The following is a 19,937-nucleotide window of genomic DNA, read 5'->3' as shown; positions in this document are numbered from 1 at the left end:
CTGCTGTATAGCAAACTAATTCAGTGATACATCCATCCTGTTTTTTCCATTATGGCGTAACACAGAATATTGAATATAGTTCCCTGTGCTTCACCATACGACCTTGTTGCTTATCCATTCCCTATTTAAGAGCTTATGTCTGCTAGCCCCATCCTTCCCCAGAGTGAACTTTCTGGTCCCTCTCCCCAGCATCCTACCTGCTGGGCTGTCCCCTGCTAGCCTTCCCAGCAAAGCTAGCCTCCTGTGTAGCCCCCTCCCCTGGGCATGGGTCCTTTGTTACAAGATGTCCTTAATACTTTACTCTCTGACTCACCCCGCCTGGCTATGGAGGGACCAGGACTGGATTATTTTGTGGTGTTTTTTTTTTTTGATGTGGGTCATTTTTAAAGTCTTTACTGTAAGTGCTATGATATTGCTTCTCTTTTAGGTGTCAGTTTTTTGGCCATGAAGCATGTGGGATCTTATCTCGCTGACCAGGGATCGAACAGACGCCCCCTGCCCTGGAAGGTGAAGTCTTAACCACTGGGCTACCAAGTAAGTCCCCAGGAGTGGCCTTTGAGTCCCTAACACTTAGCACACCACCTGAATCACAAAAGCCCCTTGGTGAAGATTTGTTGAGTGAATGGAAGTTGCTGCGGCCTCAGGGTAGAAGATCACACACAGACTTCAGTAATTACCTTGGAGACTTTTTGATACAAAACAGGGGAGGGGAAAAACTCCAACAAAACAAGGAGCAAGTCAGGGAGGGAAGTGCATTTGCAGGTAAAGATGAGCGGAGACCCAGAGAGAGGGAGATAGGAGGACTTATCAGTGTTCCCTTTAAGTCCCTGCAGTAAAATTAATTCCTCCAGCCATTGTGGCTCAGGCAACAAAGCATTGCCTGCAATGCAGGAGACCTGGGTTCGATCCCTGGGTCGGGAAGATCCCCTGGAGAAGAGAATGGCTACGGCCTCCAGTATTCTTGCCTGGAGAATTCCATGGACAAAGTAGCCTGGTGGGCTACAGTCCATGGGGTCACACAGATTCAGACACGACTGAGCAACTTTCACTTGCTTACCTAAAGCACAGCGACAAGCCAGGTGGGGGTTTAGAAGCAAACAAATGAAGCTTTAGGCCCTGGCCTTAGAAGGGGAGGAAGTCAGAGGTTTTGCAGAAGGGGAAGTCGGAGCCTCCTGAAATTACTGCACCGGTAAGAAGGCCTCCCCAGGCCCTTAGATCACACCTTTCAGCTGTCAGGCTCCCCTTCTCTCAGGCTGGGTGACAGCATCTTCCTGATCCCTTTTTGATGTGATGACCTTAGACTGTGACAAGTTGCTTCCAGGTCTGGATTCTGTGCAGTGTCTGGGGACATCAGGTGTTTCTTTCTGCACTTAGTACATGAAGCAACTTCATTCTGGGAGCTACTTTTATGTTTGCAACCCATGGGGTCACAAAGAGTCGGACACGACTGTGTGATTGAACTGAACTTTGTATTTCTAAGGCTGACTTCTAGGCGTAGGATGAAGCTTATAAAATAGAACTAGCCTAGGGACTCCTTTGTGGTCCCTGGTTAAGAATCTGCCTTCCAAAGCACGGGTTCTCTGTGGTGTGCCCTGTTGCTTCAACTGTATCTGATTCTTTGTGACCCCGTAGACTGTAGCCCGCCAGGCTCCTCTGTCCACGGGAGTCTCCAGGCAAGAATACTGGAGTGGGTTGCCATGCCCTCCTCCAGGGGATCTTCCCAATCCAGGGATCCAACCCACATCTCTTATGTCTCCTGCATTGGCAGGTGGGTTCTTTACCACTAACGCCACCTGGGAAGCCCCCAAAGCAGGGGACACAAGTTCAATTCCTGGTCTGGGAACTCAGGTCTCATGCACAACTAAGCCTGCAGGCCACAACTAGAGAAACCCTTGAGCTGCAGTGAAAACCCAGTGCAGCCAAATAATAATAATAATAATAAAAGAAAAATGAACAAGACCAGGAGGCCTGGTTCCCCTCTCTCCTCTGGTGCTCAGCTAGCTGCCTGCATCGGGGCAGCTGTAGTTTGAACTTCCATCCCAGCTCAGGCCGCACCTATGAAGAGTGCCCACTCTGCTTTCCGTAAGGCTCTTTCACACTGACCCCACGGCTGTTCTCCATTCCTAAGACTGTGCCTTTGCAAACTTGGATCTACTTGGCGAGTTCTCTCTCTGATATCACTCTCCGTGAACTCCAATGGCCAGGAAAGTATGATAAACAAAAGAAGCCCCGGGGGAAGTTTCTCAAGCTCCAAACGTTTGATCTCAAAATCTGGCTGAATTTATTGGCTGAAACTACCATCAACAGGATGTCTCCGGTTGACCTCTCTGCCTTCTGCACCAGCCATTCTGTTCTGAACATGGAGCTTTTCAGGCCTCCTCTCCGCATCTGCAGAGATACCTCCCAGGAGACAGGAGCCTCTGTTCTTCCTGGAACCAATGTAAACCCAGAGGATCCTTAAAAAAAAAAACATTTAATAGTTGGAGAGGCTCCCCCCTCCTTTTAACTTCTGAGCTCATTCCCTCTGGGAACAAGTGACATTTCGATTCTGGTGTGTAAGTTGTTTCTTCTTTAGATTAGTTTTTGTGTAAACATTCCGCGGCAAATTATTTTCACATTTGGAGCTTCTTTCAAGCGGCCAGTCAGACTGATTCCTCTTCTGTTCCCTTTGCTACCCGCAGTTCAACTCTCTCTCACGCGCCCACTTCCCCATTTCTCAAACTCAAACTAATTCTACTGTTGGTGAAAATATTTCCCCCACTTTCTGGAATTTCCATGTCTCAGGGTTATCTCCCCTGGGCCCACAGCCAAAGCTGCACCCACTAGGAGCAGTGAAGCCAGCCCAAGTCAGGAAGGAGAGGGAGGATTGTTGTTCACGCAGATACAGTCTGCAGAGGCCAGAGCTGCCCTCAGAAGGGGCCTTGGGACCCACGGGACAGGCTTAGCGTGAGAGGGAGGACAAGCCCCAGGACCACACAAACGGGGAGCAGCTTTCTAATTTTGAGACTGACCGGAGGCTGGCAGTCACAACCAGAAAAGCAGGCAAATCACATCCTCTTCTTCAGCCACCAACACCATTGCTCTTCGTACAGGCCCACAAGGGCAATGTCTCCTTCAGTCTTGTTTTCCAACATCACCTTTGAAAGTTGGGCCTAATTTGGTGAAATTTCCGCTTTACAGACTCCAACTCTCAGTGTCTGTTCAGTTCAGTCGCTCAGTCGTGTCCGATTCTACAACCCCATGGACTCCAGCACGCCAGGCCTCCCTGTCCATCACCAACTCCCGGAGTTTACTCACACTCATGTCCATTGAGTGGGTGAGGCCTCTCAGTTTACATATATATATATGAATATGAAGGCTTCCCTAGTGGCTCAGACAGTAGAAAATCTGCCTGCAATGCAGAAGACCTGGGTTTGATCCCTGAGTTGGGAAGATCCCCTGGAGGAGGGCATGGTCACCCACTCCAGTATTCTTGCTTGGAGAATCCCATGGACAGAAAAGCCTGGTGGGATCTCAAAGAGTCAGACATGACTGAACGACTAACACTCACACACACAGAGCTATACGGGATCCCATTCAAGGCACGCGGGATCTTCAATTTTCTTTGCGCCATTCAAGGTCTTTATAGTTGTGGCACTTGGGATCTAGTTCCCTGACTAAGGCTCAAACCCAAGCACCCTGCATTAGGAGCAGAGTTTCAGCCACTGGAGCAGCAGGGAAGCCCCATCTACCTCTCAGGGACTGGTCACAACTCCAGAGGGTGCTATTCACACAGACTACAATATAATTATAAAATGGCAAGCCACTTCTCCTCAAATAACACAGTATTGTAAACCAACTATATTTCAGTTATACGAACAACCAACAAAACCCAAGCAACTTCTCTTTAAAACTTAGAGACATCATCTCTCCTTTTTCTTCTATACATTAGGTAAACTGGTGAGTGGAAAGAATACCAATCATTGCCAACAGCCTGTCATAGTCACAGAGTCACCACGCACCTTCGACAGGTCCCCTGGTTGCCCACATCACACACCTGCCAAACAGGGAAAAGGGACTGGGTCATCGCCAAGCGCTCTGCCCTCTGGCAATGATGTCTTCTGATCAGCAGAAAGTGAGATGTCTTTGATCAATAAGTTCCATGATGGGCAATTTTTGCTTAGTCATTTTCTTCCAATGTTACACTGGCATCTTAAGTTGTTCAGTCTGGTTCCAAATTCAGCAGTCTCCTTGCAAGACTGTGGATTTTGAGGTCCAGTAAATCCAGATTCTCCAGGCTAGTTTTCTTCCTTGATTTTCTGAGCTTGGATCTTTTCTGTGCCATTAAAACCAGAGGGACTAATTTGAGGAGTTAACTGAGGTGGTCCTTTGACATTCAATAGCAGCAGTGGCCCCTTCCAGTCTCACTTTTGCAAACAAAAGGGGCGAGAAAATTAACCAGATAACTTTGAAGGTTTAGGAAACAAAGCGTTCCATTCTAAGCTTGGGGCAGTGAAGGCTGAATCAGGGTTCCTCATGGGTTTTGTTCTCTATCAAATCATAACTTGACCAACATTTTCCACCAGGGGTCAGAAGCCAATACGGTGAGGACAGAGGAGAGACACTTACTGCCAATTCCAGGACTGCTCTGTGATACCAAGCTTCAGGAAGGAGGCTCAGGAGACAAGTCTCTTTAGCTGACTGCATCCAACCAGCATTTGTCAGGAGGTCGGGGTGTGAGGAGACAACTTGTAAACAATACTCCTGAACCTCGAGAATGATTATAATCTAACACATGTGCTGAATTAGAAAATAAAAACAGTGCTTCTGCAGCAGGGGTGGGAGGTGGGGGCATAATATTCTAAGTCAGTTCAGTTCAGTTCAGTCGCTCAATCATGTCTGACTCTTTGCGACCCCATGGACTGCAGCACACCAGGCCTCTCTGTCCATCACCAACTCCCAGAGCTTGCTCAAACTCATGTCCATTGAGTTGGTGATGCCATCCAACCATCTCATCCTCTGTCGTCCCCTTCTCCTCCCACCTTCAATCTTTCCCAGCATCAGGGTCTTTCCAATGAGTCTGTTCTCCACGTCAGGTGGCCAAAGTATTGGAGTTTCAGCTTCAACATCAGTCTTTCCAATGAATATTTAGGGCTGATTTGCTTTAGGATGGACTGGTTGGATCCCCTCGCAGTCCAAGGGACCCTCAAGAGTCTTCTCCAACACCACAGTTCAAAAGCATCAGTACTTTGGCGCTCAGCTTTCGTTTTGGCCCAACTCTCACATCTATACATGACTACTGGAAAAACCGTAGCTTTGACTAGACAGACCTTTGTTGGCAAAGTAATGTCTCTGCTTTTTAATATGCTGTCTAGGTTGGTTATAACTTTTCTTCCAAGGAGCAAGCGTCTTTTAATTCCATGGCTGCAGTCACCATCTGCAGTGATTTTGGAGCCCCCCAAAATAAAGCCTGTCACTGTTTCCACTGACTACCCATCAATTTGCCATGAAGTGATGGGACCAGATGCCATGATCTTAGTTTTCTGAATGTTGAGCTTTAAACCACCTTGTTCACTCTCTTCTTTCACTTTCATCAAGAGGCCCTTTAGTTCTTCATTTTCTGCCATAAGGGTGGTGTCATCTGCATATCTGAGGTTATTGATATTTCTCCCAGCAATCTTGATTTCAACTTGTGCTTCCCCCAGCCGGGCGTTTTTCATGATGTACTCTGCATATAAGTTAAATAAGCAGGGTGACAATATACAGCCTTGACGTACTCCATTCCCTATTTGGAACCAGTCTGTTGTTCCATGTCTAGTTCTAACTGTTGCTTCGTGACCTGCATACAGATTTCTCAAGAGGCAGATCAGGTAGTCTGGTATTCCCATCTCTTGAAGAATTTTCCACAGTTTGCTGTGATCCACACAGTCAAAGGCTTTGGCGTAGTCAATAAACCAGAAATGGATGTTTTTCTGGAACTCTCTTGCTTTTTCAATGATCCAGCGGATGTTGGCAATTTGGTCTCTGGTTCCTCTGCCTTTTCTAAATCCAGCTTGAATATATGGAAATTCACGGTTCACGGGCTGTTGAAGCCTGGCTTGGAGAATTTTGAGAACTACTTTGCTAGCATGTGAGATGAGTGCAATTGTGCAATAGTTTGAGCATTCTTTGGCATTGCCTTTCTTTGCGCTTGGAATGAAAACTGACCTTTTCCAGTCCTAAGGCCACTGCTGAGTTTTCCAAATTTGCTGGCATATTGCGTGTAGCACTTTCATAGCATTATCTTTTAAGATTTGAAATATCTCAGCTGGAATTCCATCACTTCCACTAGCTTTGTTCGCAGTGATGCTTCCTAAGGCCCACTTGACTTTGCATTCCAGGATGTCTGACTCTAGGTGAGTGATCACACCATCGTGATTATCTGGGTTGTGAAGATCTTTTTTGTATAGTTCTGTGTATTCTTGCTACCTCTTCTTAATGTCTTGTGCTTCTGTTATGTCCATACCATTTCTGTCCTTTATCGATCCCATCTTTTCATGAAACTGTGCAGTAGTTTGAGCATTCCTTGGCATTGCCTTTTCCTGGGATTGGAATGAAAACTGACCTTTTCCAAGTAATTTCTTCCTAATGAATACTAAGAACACTAAACTTCGTAAGGGTTTTGAAAATACAGATTAGAGATTTGAGGTCATCTTTCAAAATAGAGATTTTTTCAAAAAGTCCTTTGCAGGAATCCTTCTGAAGGAGGGAATTGTTTTTGTTTAGGAAAATACCTTGAAGAGACATTTAGGTTTTAAAAGATGGGACAGAGCCTGAAAAGACAGATCCAATGGAGGAATTATCAAATCACTGTGCATAACAAAGAGGAAGAAATGTGATCGTTTTGTTTGTTATTGTTGTTGGAAATGGTAGAGCAAGAGGTGGAATGATGGTGTGTGGTCTGTGCTAATGGCTGTAAGTAGGGATTCCAGAGTTGGGTCACTGAGCCTCCTGTTTATGAAACTCACCGTGATGCGTTTAGTAATAAAGCAACTTTAGATGTAAGAGAATTGGTACTTGGCTTCCATGTTCAACCAGGATTGGGCTAAGATACTTTCTTTTTAATTGTGGCAAAATATACGTAACATGGCTTCCCTGGTGGCTCAGAGGTTAAAGGGTCTGCCTGCAATGCGAGAGACCTGGGTTCGATCCCTGGGTCGGGAAGATCCCCTGGAGAAGGAAATGGCAACCCACTCCAGTATTCTTGCCTGGAGAATCCCATGGACAGAGGAGCCTGGTGGGCTATATTAGTCCTTGGGGTCGCAAAGAGTCGGACACGACTGAGCGACTTCACTCACTCACTTCACTCATATGTAACATAGCATTTACTATTTTAACCATCTTTTAAAAGATTTTTTTTTTTGATGGAACTATTTTTAAAATCTTTATTGAATTTGTTACAGCTTTACTTCTGTTTTGTGTTTTGGTTTTTAGGCCACAAGGCATGTGGGATTTTAGCTCCCCAACCAGGCATTCACACCCCTTCCTTGGAAGGCAAAGTCTTAACTACTGGACCACCTGGGAAGTCCTTATTGTAATCATTTTAAAGTGGGCAGTTCACTAGTGTTGAGTACTTCCACGTTGGGCTGGGCTCAGAATCTTATTTTCTCGGAGGGAAGGTTTGACACAATCTCAGAAGACAGAAGGACGCTTTCATCTCCTGTGTTCTTCCTACCCGTCTCCCTGCTACCATCTAACTAGAAGGTTCCTGAAGTTGCTGCTTCCATCCTGGAGAACGAGCTAACCCCAGGATGGGCGATTGACCCCATCCACAGGTAAGCCAGGGTGATCAGTCGCCACTGAGTGGATGGTACCAAGTCATAGGATGAAATCAGAGGACACAACTTGACATTGGGAACCATGGCCAACGGGTGGGACAAGCTCACCCCAGTCATTTCATTGGTTAATGTATTTAGATGTAAGAGAATGGTACTGGCTTCATCCTCTGCCCAACTCCCATTCTCAACCAGGCTTGGGATAAGGTTCTTTTTTATAAATTGGGGTACAAGATATGTAACATAACAAGATATGTAACATAACGTTTACTATTTAAACCATTTTTTAAAAGATTTTTTTGATGGGACCATTTTAAGAGTCTTTATTGAATTTGTTACAGCCTTGCTTCTGTATTCCTGCATCCTGTCTCCAAATCCTGCATTTGAGGGACTGAAAATTTTGGATTCTGTGTATCTTCTATAGAGGGGTTTACTGTGTATATAAATGCATGTGTATGTCTAGCACGTAAGCACTCGGTAGGTACCAGGCATGTCTAACATTCGTATTTAATGTGGTGACCCAAGAACAAAAGAGCAGATAAAATCAAGGAGGGTCTTGGAATGCAGGAACGTAGAAACCAGACCCTTACCACCCTTCCCTCCCCCAAGCTGTAACTATTAAGGGGTTTCAGGTCCTCCTGAGCAGTATAATCTGTCTCCCCTCCTACCCCATAGGGAGAAGGTATTTGCCTTACTCTTCACTCCAGCCAATATATGTGCCTCATCTAATCAGCAAATGACCCGCAAGACCGCTATCCCATCCTTGTACCCTGGGTATAAAAGTGGACCAAGGACCCCTATTCAACATCGGTTCTCCCTTGAGCAGGTCCGCTGTTCTAACAGTGTCTCCCACTCTAATAAACTTTATTTCCCTCTCATTCTGTCTCATGTCTGGAAATTCTTTTCCAACCCACGCACAGACCACGACATTTAAGTTATTTCATTCTTGTGATGTTAACTTGTTCTACATCCACAGGATTTCTATGTCATTATTATTGTATCACTACTACTACTTTGGTGAAGATTTCTTTAAAAATATTTTTAAAGAGGACTTCCCTGGTGGTCCAGTGGTTAAGACTCTGTGCTTCCACTGCAGGGTTCATGGGTTCAGTCCCTGGTTGGGGAATTAAGATCCTACATGCTGTGAAGTGTGGGACCCTCTCCAAAAAAAGATGCTAAGGTACGTATTTGAGTCAATGCAACTATAGAGACATAGAAACAGTCATTAGATTCACTGGAGGAGGGACTGGTGGTTGCCAAGGAGCAGGGGGAAGGCGGAGGGATGGAGTGGGAAGTTGGTGTTTGCAGCTATAAGCTGTTATATATAGAATAGATAAATAATGAGGTCCTACTGTACAGCACAGGAAACTATATGCAATACTCTATGATAAGCCACAACCAAAAAGAATATAAAAAAAGAATGCATATGTACGAAAAACTGAATCACTTTGCTATACAGCAGTAATTGCCGGAGAAGGCAATGGCACCCCACTCCAGTGCTCTTGCCTGGAAAATCCCATGGACGGAGGAGCCTGGTGGGCTGCAGTCCGCGGGGTCGCGAAGAGTCGGACACAACTGAGTGACTTTGCTTTCACTTTTCACTTTCATGCATTGGAGAAGGAAATGGCAACCCACGCCAGTGTTCTTGCCTGGAGAATCCCAGGGACGGGGGAGCCTGGTGGGCTGCCATCTATGGGGTCGCACAGAGTCAGCCACGACTGAAGCAAGTTAGCAGCAGCAGCAGCAGCAGTAATTAACACAGCATTGTAAATCAACTGGACTTCAATTAAAACAAAGTAAAGAATTCCCTGGAGGAAGGAAGATGGCTCCAAGCTCCATAAGATCCCTTCCATAAGGATCCCTTCCATAAGAAGGGAAACTGCTGTAGAGTTCTTGGTGGTCTGGCGAGGACACTGGATTTTCTATCCGCCAGGGATTGGAGATTGAAGTCCATCTTGCCCATAGCATCGTCCATTGTCAGGGAGACTCCCTAGGTGATAACCAAGTCAGACATCAAGTTGTGTCTCCAGTGGGAGAGAAGGAAGTGCTCTGTGGGGGCTGTGCAAATCCCAGGTGATCTGCCTGCGGGAGCAGGCGGTGTAGACCAGCATCGCTCTCCACAGGCGTGGAGCTCACACGCTGCCCCAGCCCATCTGGGTTCCGCCCCTGACCCTGCCACAGGCCGGCGTGGATCGTCGGGCAGGATGACTTTCTCTAGATTCCTCATCTATGAAACAGGGATGATAATAATCCATCAAGTCTGGAAGTGTATGGCTGTCCTCAAGGACATCTTCAATCTATAAAAAATATATTTTTATGGGCACATGGTAGTACTGACTTTTTAAAAAATATTTGTTAATTTGACCGTGCCGGGTCTTCAATCTCCGTGGAGGCACGTGGGATCTTTCATTGTAGCGTGTGGGGGTCTACTGCGCTGACGAGGGATCGAATCTGGGCCCTCGCATTGGGAGGACAGAGTCTCAGCCACTGGACCACCAGGGGAGTCCCTTGTCATACTGACCCCTGTCAGAAAAAGATTGTGAAAGAATAAACGGGTAAAAGCAGATTCGTAAGTGCTCAGATCAACTCCCCAGCTCTGTTCTCTCCGCCTTTCACCCTCCAGTTCCTTTCAACTCTGTAAATAAAGCCTGTTGGAAACTGAACTAATAAAAGTGATCCCGTCCATAGACCCGTGTCCGTGTCATGCAGTTGACTATTGCCTTGTGGCTACACCTGTTTTGCAACTATTCCTAAGTTTAGTTCAGAATTCCTTATTCTCTCTATACGTCTAGGCTCTTTGGGCTCTCCTTTGAACCTTCTGTGACAATTTTACTGTTTCCCTAATTAATTCATGAGTTGAATAAAATCTTTGGAATGTGTTCATTTTATATATCCATATGACAGTCATGGTTAGCCAAGAAAAGTATCGGTCATAAGACTAGTTTACGTCCATGCTTACTAAATGATTAGCTTCGGTTCTGGAAACTACCGAAATCACAGTTCTCGGATCCTTATATCAGAACAAGAAGAGCAAGAAGGTTTTTGAATCCTTGTTATCTGTATTTTGACTAAGGATCACACAGTGGATTTCAGAAAGCTTTATTTAGACCATATTTGTAGTTGTGTGTGTGTGCACTCAGTCACGTCCAACGTTTTTGCGACCTCATGGACTGTAGCCTACTAGGCTCCTCTGCCCGTGGAATTTTTCAGGCAAGAATACTCAAGCAGGTGGCCATTTCCTACTCCACAGGATGGTCCCGACACAGGAATCGAACCCAAATCTCTCTGTCTCCTGCATTGACATGCAAATTCTCTACCACTGTGCCACCTGGGAAGCCAAGTATGTACTTAATAAATGTTAATAAAATGCACTGGTTTTTAATCTGTTAAAAAGTAACAGGGGGATGTCTCTGGTGGTCCAGTGGTTAAGATTCCGCACTCCCAATACAGGGGGCCTGCGTTCGATCCCTGGTCAGGGAACTAGATCCCACATGTCACAACTAAGACTGGGCACATCCAAACAATTATTTTTTTTAATTAAAAAAAAAAAACACAAAGCCACTTCTTGGGGGAGTTTTCTAAAAATCCTTTTCACACTTCACAGGGTTATTGTGGAGTTGGAAGTGGGTTAATGCATACATGATCCTTAGTAGCGCTTGGCACATGGGAAGCACCGTGCATTAGTGATCTCTGTAATTATCTAGACCACAGGGCTCAGTACCCTATGATATAATTGTTAACGTCCATCTCCCTCTACAATGTAAGGTCCTTTGGGATAGGAACTGCCGCACAGAGAACAATAAAAACAAAAGCCAAGAAAGAACCTGGTAGACAGCCAACAGATTAGTTGAATAGTGTCACAGAGGTTGGCAAATTTTTTTTATAAAGGACCAGACAGTAACACAGACTTTGCTGGTCACGAGGTCTCTGTCCAACAACTTAAATCTGCTGTGTGGGTGGGGAAGCCACACAGACGTTACATAAATAAATGTGGGCGGCTGTTACAGTAAAACTTTATGGATGCTGAAATTTGAATTTAATATAATTTTACACAACATGAAATATTATTCATCTTCTGATTTTTTCCCGAACATTTAAACATGTAAAAGCCACTCTCAGCTTGAGGGCTGTATAAAAACAGGCAGTAGGCCCGACTTGGCCATCAGCCATGGTTTGTTGAGCCCTGAATTAGATGTTGGGTCCATCAAAGCCAAGAGTTTTGTCTTCTTTATATAGCCTTTCATCCAGTCCTTCTAGTGGAATAGATGTTCAGATATTTGTGGGATTAGGCAACACATGGACAAAGGCAAAAGGGAGACATTTTAGGAGAGTAACTAACTGAATCATTTCAGAAAGGTTCAACCTGTAGTTTGACAGGAGGATGCAAGCTTGGCCGGGGCCTGGCCGCGGGTGGGTAGAAGGGACTGGTCCCACGCGCATCAGCCAAGTCTCTGTCATCATCACGCTTAACTGAAACCTTCAGTGACACTGATGTTTTTACAGACTGCCCATCAGCTGCCTCGAAGCCTTTTCAGAACAAAATGGAATTATAAATAATTCTGAAGAGTCTAGGCTGGACAGAAAACGTGACCTGAATCACATTACAAGATCCCTTCTCCAGACAAGCTAGAAAACCTGTTGGACTTATTCTGTCGACCCCGGTCAGTTTCATAGACCTGAATTGGGAATTTTCTAGAATTAGGAAACTGGCATCTTAGTGACCAAACACACAGAGGCCCATGAGTGTGATCCACCTACGAGACTGAAGAGGCTCCGGCAGGAGCTCCGGAGGCCGCAGGCTCCACCTCTGGGTGACCCTGCCTCTCGCCCCCTCGCTCTCCGACTCCCTCCACGGTGTTGTCTCCTGGACCAGCAGAAGCATTTGCCTCCAGCCTGGTGAACCGTCTCCTCCCTGAAGATCATAGCCCCTGCACACCATCGCTGAAGTCACTGCCACAAACGTACGGCTGTATTTTCGCTTTGTGTTGTTGTGTTAGTTGCTCAGTAGTGTCCGACTCTTTGCGATCCCATGGGCTGTAGCCCGCCAGACTCCTCTCTCCATGGGATTCTCCAGGCAAGAATACTGGAGTGGGTTGCTATGCCCTTCTCCAGGGGATCTTTCCGACCCAGGGGTCAAACTCAGTCTCCCACATCTCAGGCAGATTCTTTTCCGTCTGAGCCACTGTAATTCCATTTCATTTTTTGTGCCTCCAATTTCATTTAGGGCTCAGGCAAAGGTTATTGTGGAGGGTGAACTTCCAAACAGGAATCCCATAAAAAGCAATATTTCTTAAGGCAGACCTATGACCAGATCAATTAGAACATCTCTGTCCAGAGAAACTCTCTGGAATATGAAGGAAAACAGGACAGAAACTGGAAAAGAGCTCAAGTTGTAAAGACACATTTATTTTTAAGATAATTAATTTTAAAAATGTTTAATTATGAAATAAATTAAAAAATATTAAAAATTGAAATGTTGATTTGTAATGTTTCAGGTGTACATCAAAGCGATTCAGTTATATATGTGTGTGTGTTTCTATTTAAAGCCATGGTTTTTCCAGTAGTCATGTACGGATGTAAGAGTTGGACTATAAAGAAGGCTGGGTGCCAAAGAATTAATGCTTTCAATTTGTGATGCTGGAGAAGACTCTTGAGAGTCCCTTGGACTGCAAGGGGATCAAACCAGTCAATCCTACTAGAGGAAATCAACCCTGAATGTTCGTTGAAAAGACTGATGCTGAAGTTGAAGCTGCAATACTTTGGCCACCTGATGCAAAGAGTCAACTCATTGGAAAAGACCCTGATGCTGGGAAAGATTGAAGGCAAAAGGAGAATGGGGTGGTGGAGGTGGAGAAGGTTAGATCGAATCATTGACTCAATGGACAAGAGTTTGAGCAAACTCCAGCAGATAGTGATGGACAGGGAAGCCTGGCATGCTGCAGTCCTTGGGGTCTCACAACTTAGCAATTGAACAACAACAACATATTCTTTTTCAGATTCTTTTCCATTATAGGTGATTACAAGATATTGAATATAGTTCCCTGGGCTATTCAGGGAACTGAATAAGTAGGTCCTTATATATCTACTCGCTATAAAGTAGTATATATGTGTTAATTTATATGTGTTAATTTATCTACTCACTATAAAGTAGTATATATGTGTTAATCCAAAACTCCTAACTTATCCCTCCTCCTTTTCCCTTTTGGTAACCATAAGTTTGTCTGTGAGTCTCTTTCTGCTTTGTAAATAAATTAATTCATATCATTTTCTGGAGGTTCCACACACGAGTACAATCATGCTTATAAAAGGCGGGCAGCCCCAGCTTGCCACTTTCTGCATTTCTTGCCACATACATCTGCAATTATTGCAAAATAAATTTAAAACATTTAGGGAAACCTGCAGTTATTTCAACAAATATTCCAACCGACCAATTATTTTCCCAAACCTCTGGAATTCTCCAATTTCTACCTGCTTGACATTGGGGTGAACCTTCCTGCTTTTATCTTACATTTTTATGTCTTCAGTTCAAACGCTCAGATTCAACTTCAAACTTTATCACCCTTCTGCAAATATATGGGCCCCTCGGGACGTAGTCACTCACCTCACACACGTGGATTAACGGCTTGTGGTTACCAGGCTGAGGGATGACTTATGGGGTCATAGAAAATCACCCCCATCTTGTGAAGACTTATATCAGATCTCGGTAGCTGCAGCTACAAATGTTCATCATTTGGAACTAAACTGTAAAAAGAGAGTTAAGTACAGACGAGGAGAATTCTTGCTTATAACAGAGGAAGTGTGTGCTTCGTTGCTAAATTGTGTTTGAGTCTTAGCGACCCCGTGGACTATAGACCACCAGGCACCTCTGTCCACGGGACTTTCCAGGCAAGAATACTGGAGTGGGTAGCCATTCCCTTCTCCAGGAGATCTTCCCCACCCAGGGAATGAATCCAGGTCTCCTGCATTGCAGGCGGATTCCTTACCATCTGAGCCACCAAGGAAGCCCCTATAACAGAGGAGGTTTCAGATGTGGGTTGGGTTCATTTTTTTAAAGCTATTATCGCAAAACAGAAGTGGGGCTTCTAAACCCGAGTAACTCGCCCTCCGCTGCCAGAGAAGGGGAGGAGGGGTTTGGGGAAGGAAAAAAGACTTAATGCTATTATTTATTTTTTAACACACTTTATTTTTTAGAGCAGTTTTAGGTTCAGAGGATTTTATTCTTCATATGCTTGCCTGTTAGCTTCCTGTTTCCTTCTTTAGAACCTTCTCAGCTATCTTTTATTTTTCTTGCCTCATTGCTTTATAGTGATAAATAGAAATGATAAAAATGAACATCTGTACCCTATTCCTATGCCATATTTTACCATTAAGCATAATAATAGCTATAAGTTTTTCATAGATAACTTTTTAAAAATTTAAATACATATACAAATTTTTTGTACAATGCTGCGTTGGTTTCTGCCATGTAATACGCAAATAAGCATTAGAAAGAAATGGTTATCATGTCCTCTTTCCTGAATGCAGTTTCATGTGCTAAAGTTTTGATTTCTTTAAGTTACTATAAACTGTGTGGTTGCTGGTTACTAAGTGGTTGAACTCTGTAGTTTACTTTTAAAAGATGGATAATGTGAACGGAAGTTATTTTTTCCTCCCATAAATCCCTGACTGAGTCCACAGCCCCTTTTGCCCCAATAACCTAAAGTTAGTGGCTTTCAAACTTTTCCTTTTTTGGCCTTTTTAGGCCCCCAAGCTAAGACATTAAAAATTGCAAGCCAGTACACACGTATGCATGTTTAACTGAAATAAAAGTCTCACAAAACAAGGTTTGCCTTCACTGTTTCCTCTTACAAAAGCAGTTTTCTGCAATTTTCTATCCCATATCCTCTTAAGTGGGTTTTGACCTGCCGGTATAAAAACCACGGTCCGAGAGGCTGACTGTAAGCTGTGGGACTGGGGCCCCCAAGTGACCATTCTCACACATTTGCATTAGAAAATGATGCAGCAAATAAAATCATGTTTTTATTATTTCCTTTTTTTCTTCCTTCCTTCCTCCCTACATCCCTCCTTCTTTTGTTTCTTTCTTGCCTCACTGTGAAGCTTGTGGAATCTTAGTTCCCCAACCAGGGATTGAACCTGGGCCCTCGGTAGTGACAGCGTGGAGTCCTAACCACTGGACCACCAAGGAATTTCCCAATGTATTTTTGCCTAAAAACCAATGTTACAAAGATCAGTTGAAAGGGAGAAAGGAAAATAATATCAGGGGGGAAAAATCAGGATTTCATAAGAGACACATTTTCAGGGCCAGTTTTCCAGTGAAGTAGAAGGCACATTATGGTATGTCACCGTGAGGTCTGGATCAGTCTGTCCAGGGATGCAGAGACTTTAGTAAAATACTGCGATATGCCTGACTGCACCAAATTCGCTCATTGCGCTGTTAGTTTTGGTATCTAGCACCAAAATGCCTTTTTGAATCTACACAGTGTCTTGTGGTTGACTATTTGTGATTATGAGCTTGCATATCTTAAGCCCTGGACACATTTAGTCAACTTATTCTCAGAAATGCAGACAAGACGGGCTGGCCTCCTTCACTGGGCGTGCACCTGAGCTGCTGGGTCTGTGGGCATGTTCGCGGGGGAACGTTGGGTGGTGGGTCCAGCAGCTGTAGTTCAGGCAGGTGGACAAGACCACAGTCATTCTGGAAAAGGACCAGGGAACGGCATGGGGTAAAACAGGCTTTGGAAATTAAAAACAAAGATTCTGAGGCCTGAGTCCAGAGGGGGGAAAAAAAAACAGGCTTTAAGGAATAAAAGATTCACTTTATCTCTGGTACACTCACCAGTATACCTAGTTGCCACAAGGCAAGAAGCTCCACTATTAATTTTAAAGTTCTCTCTGTTCTGGTGCTTTATTGCAGAATATGCTCATGTATTTCTTTTCCCTCACAGAAGCCTTTCCTGTTCCTGACAGCCACCAAAGAGACACTTGAAGTTGATCAAAGAAGTATGATGATTTCTAGACATTATCAGTGATCATAAGGCAAACCTCCCTTTTTGAAGCCTGGTGGCTCAGACAGTCAAGAACCTTCCTGCAACGCAGGAGATGCAGGTTTGATGCCTGGGTCAGGAAGATCCCCTGGAGGAAGGCATAGCAACCCACTCCAGTGTTCTTGCCTGGAGAATCCCATGGACAGAGGAGCCTGGTGGGCTACAGTCCATGAGGTCGCAGAGTCGGACACGACTGAGCGATAACACTTTCACTTTCGCTCCTTCTACTCCAGGAGCTGGCACTTTTTTTCCACCTTCACCCTTGGGCACAAACTGTCTCTTAGTAAAAAGCACAGCTGTCTAATTAAAAGCTTTTCTTGTCTGAGTCTTGGGGAAGCGACATTTCTACGGTAATGCTGTAAGAGGATCCGGAAAGGGCCCAGCAACCTGACACTTTCACTCTTGGGGGAGGCCTCAGAGGATAGAACCGAGCCTGTCCATTCTGCGGACAAAGCTGAGCCAAGGAACTGTAGTGGCCGGAGAACGCGAGGGCATGGGCTTGGCTGTTCACCTGGGACTTGGGTCCAGGCCTCTTCCCTTCCTGGGGGATGTGGGCTGGCGCTTACCTCTCTAAACACTGTAGCCACAGGGAACACGGCAAAAAGTCCGGTGGATCCACTGTCTTATGACAAGTCCACTACTCTCAGGGCATCTCACAACAGGCGTTTTCAGAATGATTTTCAAAGAAAAACTGGGGGACTGTGGCCTTATAGTTAGCACTTGAGGCAGACTTGTAAAGTCATAGATCACAGGAAAGGGCCTGCTAGCATCCTTAGTCCAAAGGAGGGGGTTAAGGGGCCTAGTCAAGGCAGCTGACCAAAACCAGGACTAGAAAGCACATCTCAGCCTTCACGCTAAAGCTCTTTCTGCAAACAAGGAGGGCAGAAAGGAGAACTGGAGCTCTGATTTCCCTCCCGGTGCCTTTCCAAGACAACAATGAACTATGCATCTTTAGGTTTTGTGTTCTTATTAAACTTTGGTGACATGATTATGCAATGGCTTCTCCGACATTCACTGAAATACTCTCACTTGAGATGAGAAACAGCAAGAAAATTCACTTGGTGAGGACAGAGTTGCTCCTGAGTCCTGGTGAGGAACATTTTCCAGTGTGCCCGACACGAACACGTAGTGGCCTGAATAAAAGTGGGATTCGAGATCAAAGAGACCTGGGTTCACACGCCAGCCACATTCCTGGCTGATTGATGTGAAGGGTTTTTTAGTTTCTGGGAAAGAATAGCTTCCATTAGCATACTGTTTATAGTGAAGTTTCAGGGAAACTTCAAAACATTTCTCTTTAGGTGACTAGCCTCAGAGATTTTATTTTTCTCTATTTAATTTTTATGAAGGTGAAAGTCGCTCAGTTGTGTCCGACCCTGTGACCCCATGGACTATACAGTCCATGGAATTCTCCAGGCTAGAATAGTGGCGTGGGTAGTCTTTCCCTTCCCCGGGGGATCTCCCCAACCCAGGGATCAAACCCAGGTCTCCCACATTGCAGGTGGATTCTTTACCAGCTGAGCCACAAGGGAAGCCCAAGAATACTGGAGTGGGTAGCCTTTCCCTTCCCCAGGGGGGTCTTCCTGACCCAGGAATCGAGCTGGGGTCTCCTGCATTGCAGGTGGATTCTTTACCAGCTGAGCTATCAGGGAAGCCAACCTTAATTTTTTTTTTTTAAATAGGAACTTCATTAACTTAGAGTGTGTTGCTTCTTTTATGTGGGCAGATTCATTGACATCTACACACACCAGGGCTTCCCTTGTGGCTCAGATGCTAAAGAATCTACCTGCAATGCGGGAGACCTGGGTTCGATCCCTGGGTTGGGAAGATCCCCTGGAGAAGGGCATGGCAACCCACTCCAGTGTTCTTGCCTGGAGAATCCCACGGACAGAGGAGCCTGGTGGCTATGGTTCATGGGGTCGCAGAGAAGTTTTTGGAGCTTATGTTCTAGTACAGTTTATTGAAGCATGCTGACTAGCATTCCTTTTACTCTAAAGCACATTTGCTTGTGAACTATTTATATATGTGTGTATAGGTTTCTCTCACCTCCTAATTTCTATTTTTTCCCCACTTTTTCCCATTGATAAGCATGTTTGTTTTCTCTCTCTCTTTTGAAATGCAGTTCATTTTGTTGAGTTTCCGACTCCACCACTAAGAGACATCACATGATGTCTTTCTATGTCTTATTTAGTATGATGATATGTGGGTCCATTCGCGTTGCCGGGGCGGACATTACTTCACTCCTCTTCATGGCTCAGTCGGAGTCCGTTTTCTCTCTGCACCACTTTTTGCTTACGCTCTCATCTTTCCATGGACATTTTCATCGCATCTGTGACTTGGTTATTTTAAGTAGAGTGCTGTGGTGCCCACATCTTTTCAAATTCAGGCTTTCTCCTGCAACCCACTCCAGTATTCTTGCCTGGGAAATCCCATGGACAGAGGAGCCTGGTGGGCTACAGTCCATAGAGCAAGAGTCGGACACAACTGAAGAACTAAACCAGCCCTACAGCCCACATACCCAGGCATAGAATTGCCTGATCATCTGATAGCTTGACTTTTGGTGTCTTAAAGGAGCTCCCTAGTGTTCTGCATGCAACTCTATACCCTTCTCATTTTCTCGGACAGTATAGGAGGTCATCCTTTCCCAGGACCTTCTCCAGCACTTATACGTAGATGTTTAAATGATAACCACTTTGACTGGTGGGAAATGATACCCTGTTACAAGATTCAATCGCTTCTCTTTAATCTTTTTAATTGATTTTATTTTTAATTGAAAGATAACTGCTTTGTAATATTGCGTTGGTTTCTGCCATACTTCAACATAAATCACCCACAGGTATACATATGTCGCCCTCCCTCTTGAACCTTCCTCCCACCTCCCACCCCTTCCCACCTCTCCAGGTTGTTACAGAACCCCGGTCTGAGTACCCCTGATGCATACAGCAAATTCCCATTTAGCCTCAGAGATTTTTGCCTGTTTCACTTTAACTCTGCAAATGCAGTATATGGTAAATGAATGAAGGTAGAAAAAAAAGGTCTTTGGTTTTTGATTGGTCCTTAAATGCCTCAACTTAGAAACTGACATACATATACCACCATCCAA

General features: G+C 44.9%; 1 long non-coding RNA gene across 1 annotated transcript; it reads left to right on the top strand.

Moving 5' to 3' along the window:
- Nucleotides 1-474: 474 nt before the first annotated feature.
- On the top strand, nucleotides 475-8,705 carry LOC122432612. Its single transcript, XR_006266896.1, has 3 exons — nucleotides 475-534; nucleotides 7,638-7,793; nucleotides 8,135-8,705. It is a non-coding gene; the product is annotated as an uncharacterized LOC122432612 (long non-coding RNA).
- The last annotated feature ends 11,232 nt before the right edge of the window (nucleotides 8,706-19,937 follow it).

The sequence above is a fragment of the Cervus canadensis genome, chromosome 31, assembly GCF_019320065.1.
Source record: "Cervus canadensis isolate Bull #8, Minnesota chromosome 31, ASM1932006v1, whole genome shotgun sequence".
NCBI classification, from domain to species: Eukaryota; Metazoa; Chordata; class Mammalia; order Artiodactyla; family Cervidae; genus Cervus; species Cervus canadensis.
Note: the sequence above shows the minus strand (reverse complement) of the source record. Positions and strands in the feature narration are given on the sequence as shown.